This window comes from Austrofundulus limnaeus, unplaced genomic scaffold, assembly GCF_001266775.1.
Source record: "Austrofundulus limnaeus strain Quisiro unplaced genomic scaffold, Austrofundulus_limnaeus-1.0 Scaffold100, whole genome shotgun sequence".
Lineage (NCBI taxonomy): Eukaryota > Metazoa > Chordata > Actinopteri > Cyprinodontiformes > Rivulidae > Austrofundulus > Austrofundulus limnaeus.
Genome location: NW_013952502.1, coordinates 705,034 through 714,928, shown reverse-complemented (window position 1 = coordinate 714,928; position 9,895 = coordinate 705,034). Strand labels below are relative to the sequence as shown.

Below are 9,895 nucleotides of genomic sequence, written 5' to 3'. Positions count from 1 at the left end.
GGGCTTTGGTTTACTGAGATCCATTCACATTTTGTTGTTCTCAACAATCAGATGCTCTGCACAGAACTGCACAAAAAATAATCTCACAGAATAACACAAAATTGTCCCAAAGTAGGACAATTTTTAATTTTCTCTTTTATTTTTATGTTCTATGTAAAATGTATGAAAATTGTATGAAACAAATCTTGCTGTTTTTAACCAAGCTATAGTTTTGTTTTTTTTTTTAGTTTGTGTTTAGCAGCCACTGTTCAAATCCTTATAATTCCTTACTCTTTACAAGTGATCTATCCTTACCACGCCGGCTGTTAGCTGCATCTGTGCATTTGCAACAAACACCTGAGATGATGGGGCTGCTCGTGAATGTAAATGAGCCTGTTGGCAGCCATCTATACATGAACATATCTCAGATATGTAGAGGAAAACTCTCATCACAGCAGGCCACAGAAAGCTGTTAAGGCTGATCTTCTCTACAGTTATTTATATTCAAACCTTGAAGATRACTTGATGCATTTTATCTTTAGATTGAAAAACAAGGAACAAAACAATTGTCTTCAGATTGTGGGAAAATGGCCTCTTGGGACTAMGACATGGAGTGATTTTAAAGCGATCTTTTGAAGTCAGGTTCTGTGGAAAGGTTATGAAAAATTAATATCTCACTTGTTGTAGGCAGCGCTTTGAACGACTCCAGTTTAGAGAAAAAGAGTTTTATTAAGCTGAGTTTATACCAATGAAAGCTTACCCCAGTCTAATCTAGATTGCTGTTGTCTTTAAACAACTCTAATCTAAAAAAAATCTGAGTTATTTTAAGAAGATATGATCCATTTTGGACTTTGTCCCAATAGAACTAGCCATTAGTTCATCACTTCTGATTACAATTACAGTTCCAAACTGTAATTTCCCTTTATGATCAATAATGTACTTTTGAATTTGAACTGAATAGCGTTGGTCAGGGATGACATCACAAGAATTTYCAGGAATCCCTGAAGTCCCAGATGTCAGACAAATTTCGCAGTGGACCACATACCTCATGCCTGAATCCAAAGCTTTTTTTCATGTAATTGTAAACAAAGATGACGTTCCAGGTGCCAAAAGTGAGTATGATTGTAGAGGGATGCAGCAACACTCAACTAAACCGTGTTGAACTGATAAAAAGGTACCGTAAGTTTTGTTCCCGCATTGTTATCCCGCGTTAGCTGTTAGCAAGCTATGTTGTGTACCCAAGAAAAACCCGTGAATTACTATTATTATTATTATCTAAATAACTGTACGACCCAGAAGCAGAAATAAGCACTAAATCAAACGCATTTACATAGGCAGTTTGAAAAAGAAATAAACGTTCAGTGCTCTGGTTACTTTCTGACAGGAAAGAATAAAGCAGGAAAAAAACACAAAGGATGGACAAACCTGTTSAGGGAGAGCAGTTGCTGGTATAGGCGCAGGGTGTCGGTCTGTTTCCTCCAACAAAGTGTTTTGAACAGATGTAGGTACTCCTCCTTACATTTTTCTGGTCGAAGGCAAACCCTGGCCACGGAGTCGAATCCAACAATCACATTTCTCTCCCTGAGTAAYCAGCTTTGGAAACGGCAAAAAACAAATACCTTGCATATGAGGTTATCAATACCATTATTAAGCTTTATGTTTTCGGCGCAAACCACGGCTTCGGCACTGGACTCTATTGTAGCTGCAGTTCAGCTTGACTGACATGCGGTGACTTGCTGACGTCACATATTGATTGCATAGGGAACACTATTCTTTTATTTATCCAAATTGTGGTCATTCAAAGAGCTATCTACAACAAGTAAGATACTTATTCATAACCTTTCCCTAGAACCCGACTTCATATATTTGATCTTTCAGTTTAATTGTGTTAACAAAAAAGCCCCTTTAAAATCAGGAAAAAGAATAATGTTTAAACACATTTACATATGAGCAGAGCTGTTATTATTGATCATTTACAAATTTTATATCCGGTGTCATGTCTAAATCTTGTCAAACCATCAAAACACTGCAACTTCAAGCTGTGAATGTTGTAAGAAGATGCTGTAAAACTAGCCACTGTAGCACAGTGGGCAATTATTTTATGCTTTATCCACACAAAGACAAGATCTTCACACACTCTTTATAGTCAAGGTCATCATATTAAAGACCATAACAGCTCATCAAGCAATTTAGTTGACCTTGCCATGCAGAAAGTAACTAGCAGTTACAGCAGGATTCGCAATTACAGTCAATTAAAGTCAATAAAAGATGATATGACAGTTGATTACGTTTAATTTACTCAGAGCAAAGTGGTTTCCATATTGTGCGCTCACCGAGCAATAATTATTGTGCAGCTTYACAGCTACTGCACATTTAAAATGCGGTGTTTGCTAAAAGAAAAACACTGTTCTGACTACTTTATATGTCGAGATGAACATTAGAGGATCCCCTGTCACATCTTTCAACATCATAACTGCCATGGTAGGTGCTTAGGATTACGGTTAATCCCTTTTTAAGAACTCAGTCACAACCATAAAACACTGTTCTTCCCGAACAACCATTCTTTACGCTTTAGCTGCTTTTCTGACATTTATAGTCAAAAGAAACAATCTGGATTAAAAGTATCAAAGACATACGATGGCTCTAATTTTGCTGCGATGTTAAAACGATTACKATGGGCCACTGGTTAGCCTGCGGCGGGGGCTTTTCCTGCTGCTGTCGGTGCTAAGGTGCCAGATGTGCTAGGCAAGTGGCTGCATGATAAATGGCAGAAGGTGAGAGCTCCATGGCTGTGACCAGGAGCTCCCCCAGCATCCCACTGCCAGTCCCATGGCATAACGCTTCTCAAGCCAAATGGCAGCCGCAGCCCCCTTCAACACTGACATTTAAAACCTCTGCCATGCTATCCAGCTGTGGACCCTGCAGGCTTCCTCCCCTTCCCCATGCCCCCCTCCAAGCCAGGCACCCAGCCTTCAACCCTCCTGCTGCCAAACAGCAGTCAACAAATATGCACAAACAATTGTTTGTTCCAACAAGTGAGACAATGGTTATGATTAAAGTACAACACGTGTTTGTGACAGATTAAAAAGTGGATTTGTTTGAGTAAAACAAGAGTAGGCAGCAGGAGGGAAACACTTATTTACRAAGAGACAGATACTGCACACGGCTAGTTTTATTGGATGCAAGAAGGAATTTAAAAATTACTTGATTTGCTCGACGAAACATTCAGGTGATTAGGAATTTCCCCAGCTAGATTAATTGATAATAATGATGAACAACAAAGTAAAATAAAAATAAATAAAAAAAACCCATGATCTTTGAGTTTTATATTTAGAAAAAAATCCCTATGCAAAATATGAGTTTTCTTTCTATAAGCTAAATGGATRTACTCTCAAGTCCACAAAATAACCTCTTCAACAAAGCTAGAAGAATAAAAAGAAGCAAAGGATAGGAGAGTAAACACTTTATATTCTGATACCCATTAAAAACAGACAAGTAACTCCTTTTTCTTGAAGGAGAGCACACGTCATGSTATATAGAGGCAAATACCAAGATGCATGGCATGGTATCAAAGGCATTTCTGCAGTCCAAAGGTCAGGTGATGCTAAAAGGTTGCAGAGAAATGGAGCTGCTGGACGGGCTTTCATCAGTGGAAGGCAGCTGGAGTCTCCAAAGAGGCATCAGCACAGTGGGGCTGCTCCACTGTGACATTTCACATCCAGATCTGCCACAGAAATGGCATTTTAGCCACTTTTAAAGCAGCCAGACTGCCCTTCCTACACTGTAGAAATTTTTATAGACAGCAATTTTTTTCTTATTGTTTGGGTTTATTACAGTGTCTGAAGAAAACTGCACAGGCTCTCAGTGTGGGAAAAGTAATTGATGGCCAGTCTGTGATTGATTGGCTGATAGAAATACGTCAAGTCTCCATTTATACACAGCAAACAAAACAAGAACGGGAAGAGCATTTATCTCACATTGCTGCTATTATTTTCTCTGAGGACATTCATGCTTAAATAAGAATAAACAATATTCAAATTTACATAAAATATACTTTTCCTATCTTGTGATTCCTGCTTTAAAACATGGGAAAACATGCACAACTTGTCACACTTTTATATTTATCGCCTTCAGTCGTCATGTCTTTTTGCTCAGGAAGGAAATGGTCAATGTAGTTTTCGCTTTGAAGTCGATGCTAAAATGATTTGTTCTATTTGCTCGGGGGAACTGCAGTGGCTGCTGGTTGCACAAGATGCGAGCTTTGTTAGATTAAAGGGAAGCAACATACACTAATGTTGCCTGTTCTAAAAGAAAATGAAATCAGTATTCATGCAAAAAAATAAAAAAATAAAAAACTTCCATCAAAACAAAATGCAAATTCAATGTGATCATCGCTCCACCATGAGGATATCAAATCCCACTAAGTGAGCTGAGAGTGATTTTACAAAATGTAGTTGTTCAAGTTTTGATCGTATATGTGGAAATGAAAGTGACGGAGTTCAGGCTAAATTATATGCAATTTTTTTATAACAAAGCAGGGACAACAAAACATAAAAGCTTGTTGTTGTTAGAGTTTAGTTTTTATGAAACCCACTAATGTAACATCAGGTTCAGTTTGAGGTTTCATAGCTGCCAATAAACAGGCAGCATGTTGAATAACTTGGTGTGAAGCAAGCATCGTAACAGCCAACACAGAAAAGTGAAGACCCCACCTTCCTTGAAGAAATATCTGAATTACAGTTGTTTTGATCGAACCTTGTAAATGATAATAAACACAATCTCATGCAATATTGTGTAATTTTGCAAGATCTGTTAGTGCTTATTTATGTTTTGTGAATAACTCTCTTTAGTTTTAGCTCAATATCTGTAAAATTGTTTGCGTTGGGGATGTCAAATTCATTTTCACTGAGGGCCACATGAGAGTTATATTGGCCCTCAAAGGGCCAGTTGTAATTAACTTCAATGTTTAACTTTGACTAAACAAGGAAAAGCCCCATTCCTCCTCTCTTTATTGTCTCATTATAATGACTAAGAACCGCTAACAAACAACACCTGAACTACTGAACTCTACATGGTATTTCCTGCATAGAAACAGTGTTTTAACACGTCCTCTTAACAACACTGAAAAGTACTACGTGTATGTCTGACTAAATGATACAATAAATAATACATAAATACTATTACAAGTAAAAGTAGGAGAGTTTTACTCACTGTTGAGTTTTGGTAAGTCTTGAATTTTAAACAGTACCACTTTCCGATGGGGAATTCCCATGCATAATCAGCATGCATTATGGGAGATTTATTTTATATTCGACGCTGGCTTTAAAGCAGCTTATCGTGAGACATTAATACTAAATTGGAAGCCACAAATTCTTTTTTTTCTTTTTTTTTTATTGGGCCGGACGAAAACCATTCATGAGCCATATTAGGCCCACTTGTCTTGTTTTTGACATATGAGCATCATAGCTTTTTCTGTTTTTTCTAAGGTCCTCTAGCTGTAGCAGCCATCTTGAATTAGATTTGGGCCTGAAGTTAACAGTTGTAGATGAAAATTCACAGATTTTATTTAGTTTTAATCCAGTTTTGTTTCAGTATATTTTTTTAGTTAGTTTAAGTAAAATCAATCCACAGGCTCCTGAGATTTTTTGCCAACAGACAGACAAATGAACGCACACATGGGCAAAACCATTAATGCCAACTTTACCATGTAAATATTATTTAAAGTAAGCATTAGGGACAAACACTGCAGTCACAAAAACATTAATATAATATATACATTTAGACTTGAAAACAGGATAAACAACACACATAGGCAACAGCGCAGAGACTCACCGTCTGCCATATAGGATTTAAATTTAGTGGTTGAATAATCAGCTGGCATGCAGCTCTGGGAATTCTGTGCATAATGAAAGCCTCTCCACACAAGCAGTTGGACTTATTCTGCACATAAGACTGCTGTCAAAATGTCAATGAATCTTAATTTAACCACCATCTTAGTCACCTGGGACACATCTCGTTCAGGCCTAATGTGGAATCGTGTGTTTCATTTGGAAATACAGTATTGAGAGAAAAACAAAACTGAGAAAAAAACACATCAAGTACCAAGTTTTTGTTGTGTGTGAGTAATATTGCATTTTTAGTCTTGCAGAAAGCTTTTGCACATTGTTACTTTTTTCTATCAGATTTTTATTTACAGGGTTAAGAGTGGAATATAAAAAAGCACAAGTTCAGATTTTTTGAAGTGGGGATCCATGGAAAGCTTATAAACAAACGTGTAAATAGCTCTTTAAATACTCTCAGTTTGGAGAAACTGTGTTCAGTTTTGAGCAGAATGTACAAATTAAGTGTTAGTCTGAATGGATTTCTGACATCTTAATACAACTTCAGTCTCAAAAAAATTATAGTAACTTAAGCAAACACTATTTAATGAACTCTTTCATTGATCAACATCAGTTTTGCTTTAGATAATTATTTGCATAAAATAGCTGTAGCCTTTCTGGTGCAGCCTGGAGCACATACGGTGAAAAGACCCTAACGTTCCTGTCAGATTATCCATGTTATAGGCTAAAATGATTGCAATATAAAGGTTATTTAAAGGTCTTTAAGATTGTATTTATTTAGTTTGGCAGAAGTCTTTTTTTAGTACGGGTCTTCCTCAAATCATTACACTCATCCATCTGGTTAGTTGGTTCTATTTATCCAAACTGAGGTCATTCAGACAATTAATATGTTATTTATCCACAACCTTTCAACAGAATCCTATTTAAAAAAAAGGAAACGTGTTTCAGTTGGGGCGGCATGTGTGAGTCTGCATGACCATAAACATCCACATGAAGAATATTATACTAATGCAGACTTGCAGTAAGTGTTGTGTTGTGTTTTATGGATATGAACATTTAAAATATTACATTTATTTTGGACCAGCAATAACTATAAAGTTGAAATCATAACCTAATGCTTCTCTGCTTAGTTTAAGCGGCTGTAAAAATTTGCACACAATTATAACAATACAGATTTATAAACTCATTATTTAACAATGTATCTATAGATGCATATCCTCTGGCATCCATTATGGGGTGCTCCAGCACCATCTGCCCCCCTACTTCCCACATCAGAAAACAAAAATCTAAAACATCCCCTTAAGGCTCTAATTGTCTGGTAMATATTGAACCTAAGAAAATATTTTGTGGATTAAATACCATCTCACAAGCATCAAGTCAGATTTAAAGGTCATTCGCTCGCATTTTTCAGAACACCAGAGGTTGTTATTTCTGATCTTGCACACAACATAAGCACCGAGGAATATTTAAAATCTTTTCAAAAACATCTGCCTTTTATTGACAGACTTGACCCTCCCCAACAACAAACCGTGTTTCTAAGCCTGGGTTTTATTCCCTCGCCTCTCTGGCTGTCAGCATCCTTTGCCTCGGTGCTGTTTTCATCTCTGACACAGAAAGACGAGTCGACGAGGCAGGGAGGGCGGACGCATCGAGGGACAGACACTCGCAGAGCTGCTTAGGAACAATTATGTCAGAGAGGAGCCGATGTGTCTTATCATCTGCCAGGTTTTATTTTCCACACTCACACGGTGAAAGTCCGATAACACCATGTTTCTTACATGCAGTTTCAGTTCACTGTGAATACACTGTATATTTATATGTATGCAGCACAGCCAGTTAGTGCTGGATCACATCAACCATGACTTTCTTTCCGCTTTACTTCTTCTCTGTGATTCAGCTTTTCACACATTCACAGATTCATAAATTGCTGTGAGGAAAGCTCTGTATGTCTGCGACGCTCACCTGGGAAACAGCTGTTAATAAGATCCGCTACTCTGAAAACACGCCGCATTGTTTATTTTATACACGTAAGAAAAGTTGTTTTTCTTCCCTCCCCCCTCTTTTTGTGTGTGTCCTCAATAAGCCAACTGCCATGCAATCTATAGTAGAGTAGATATTGCTCAGCTTATTGACTAATGTCCTCTCCTGCCCACTTTGACATTTACTTATCCTYGCGTGCATCTGCTTGTATCGACGTCCGCTCTATCTGGACATCTTCCTAAGCTCTTTTGTCATTTGTCACCTCTTAAATAAAAGCCAAGAAAGGAAAGGGGTGGGGAGTTGTCAGTGATAAGACTTAATGATGCAAACCGCTGTGGTGGTTTTGTTCAAAAGGAGAGAAGAAGAAGAAGAAGAAGAAAAAATTAAAGAAGAAAATAACTCATAGTACAGCTTAATTTCCTGCTCTGTCCCTGTAATGGACTCACAGAGCAATTTCACCTAGCATATTTCACTAATAGGCAGACTAAAGAAGACCCTCTCTGCAGCCCCTCACATGCATTCACTTATAACTGCCGTCAATTTGGAGAAAATTTATTGGAAATGGGTTTTTTTTTTGGTGTAACACCTTTTAAACTAATATATCTGAAGAGCGTATTCAACATACTGAACTGTCAAAAGCTGTCATTTTATTCCTCCGCCAACTTATTCTTGAGTCTCAGATTCTTGGATGCAAACTCAACAAAGTCCAGACTGAGCTGCTTTTCATAAGAAAAAAACATCCTCCAAATGAGTTTTAAGGATTTGCACTTTGCAAACTCACTAACCGTAGTACAGTAAATTCAGTCCACCTTTAAAGGGGCAATATCATGTAAAATCAATTTTTTTGAGTTTTATATCATGTTATATATAATGTTATAATCTCTGCCCAAAACCTCATTCATGCATGTTTGAGAAATCCTGCAGCGTTTTTAGGCAGCCATGCTGAGGAGCAAAAYGACAGGTGGGGACCAGAAACGCCYCTGGGATGTGTCTCAAAGCTGAGCTTCCTCRTCACGGAGCACACCTCYCCACCCCACACACCCCGCCCATGACTCCTGCWGGCTCTCAGCAGAACGAGTGAAACTGAAAGTGAAACTTAAACTGTCWGCTGAGCTGCTAACCAGCTCTCACTCAGTGAAGCTCTTTTCAGATTCTAAATACCTTTGAGGAAATGTATTTTCAGATGCCGAGTAARCTGCATCATAGCGCAMGCGCGAGTCCCCCCACACTGAAATGGGCGGGACAGTAGCGGAAGGTGGTTCTTAAAGGGACAGAGGCCAATTTCAAGGTGTTTAGAAGAGGAAGTGATGAGAATATAAGTTTATTTTCWTTTTAAACATAAAAACAGCATTTTAATAACAGCTAAAGGTGACATAGATACTTTATTATGGTATAGTATTTAAACATAAGCRTGAGAAACACATAACATTGCCCCTTTGACGTGGACTTCCACAGTCACAGCCTGGCTCAGACTTGGTCCCCATGAGGTGGAAGACAAATTCTTTCTTTTCCTCCTTCCCTCTTTCTATTCATCCAACCCTTACACCTGCACCCCCCTCCCCCTGCAGAGAGGCTATTATTGCAGCTAATTATCTACAAATAGGCCCAATATGACAAACACATAGCCCCGTACCGGTGCTGGCTAAAGCGCAGGAATCATTCTGAGTGGGAATAAAAGAATGAAAGGGGAGGTGAAGACGGGGCACACAAAGAACATGACTAAAGTCAGAGTGAAAATCATAAAGGGGGGAGGGAGGGGGGTATGATTCAGAGGTAATTAGAAGGAACATGATGAAGACACAATGTGGAGTGAGATGAGTGGAGCTAAAAAAGATACAAGTGGGAGGCAGATGAGTGATAAAAAGCAGACACACCAGAAAGGAGACAGCATACCACAAGAAAATGATCTTGTCTGTGCAACGTGTGATGGCTGTTGCCATTGGCAACTGTCCTGCAGCGTACAGACCACATCCACTTAGCTCCCAGCATGCCTTGGGATCCGGACAGCTCAGGGGTCCAAGGCTGCCTGTCTAATTTCCATAAAGAAACTCATTTACAAGGAAAGCTTGAAGGGCTATGGCACATCAGTGGGGGGG

General features: G+C 38.5%; 1 protein-coding gene across 1 annotated transcript in view; it reads right to left on the bottom strand.

Moving 5' to 3' along the window:
- Positions 1-9,895, bottom strand: part of ptprn2 (protein tyrosine phosphatase receptor type N2) — a gene marked incomplete at its 5' end in the record, with an annotated part of 140,991 nt that overhangs the window by 40,614 nt on the left and 90,482 nt on the right.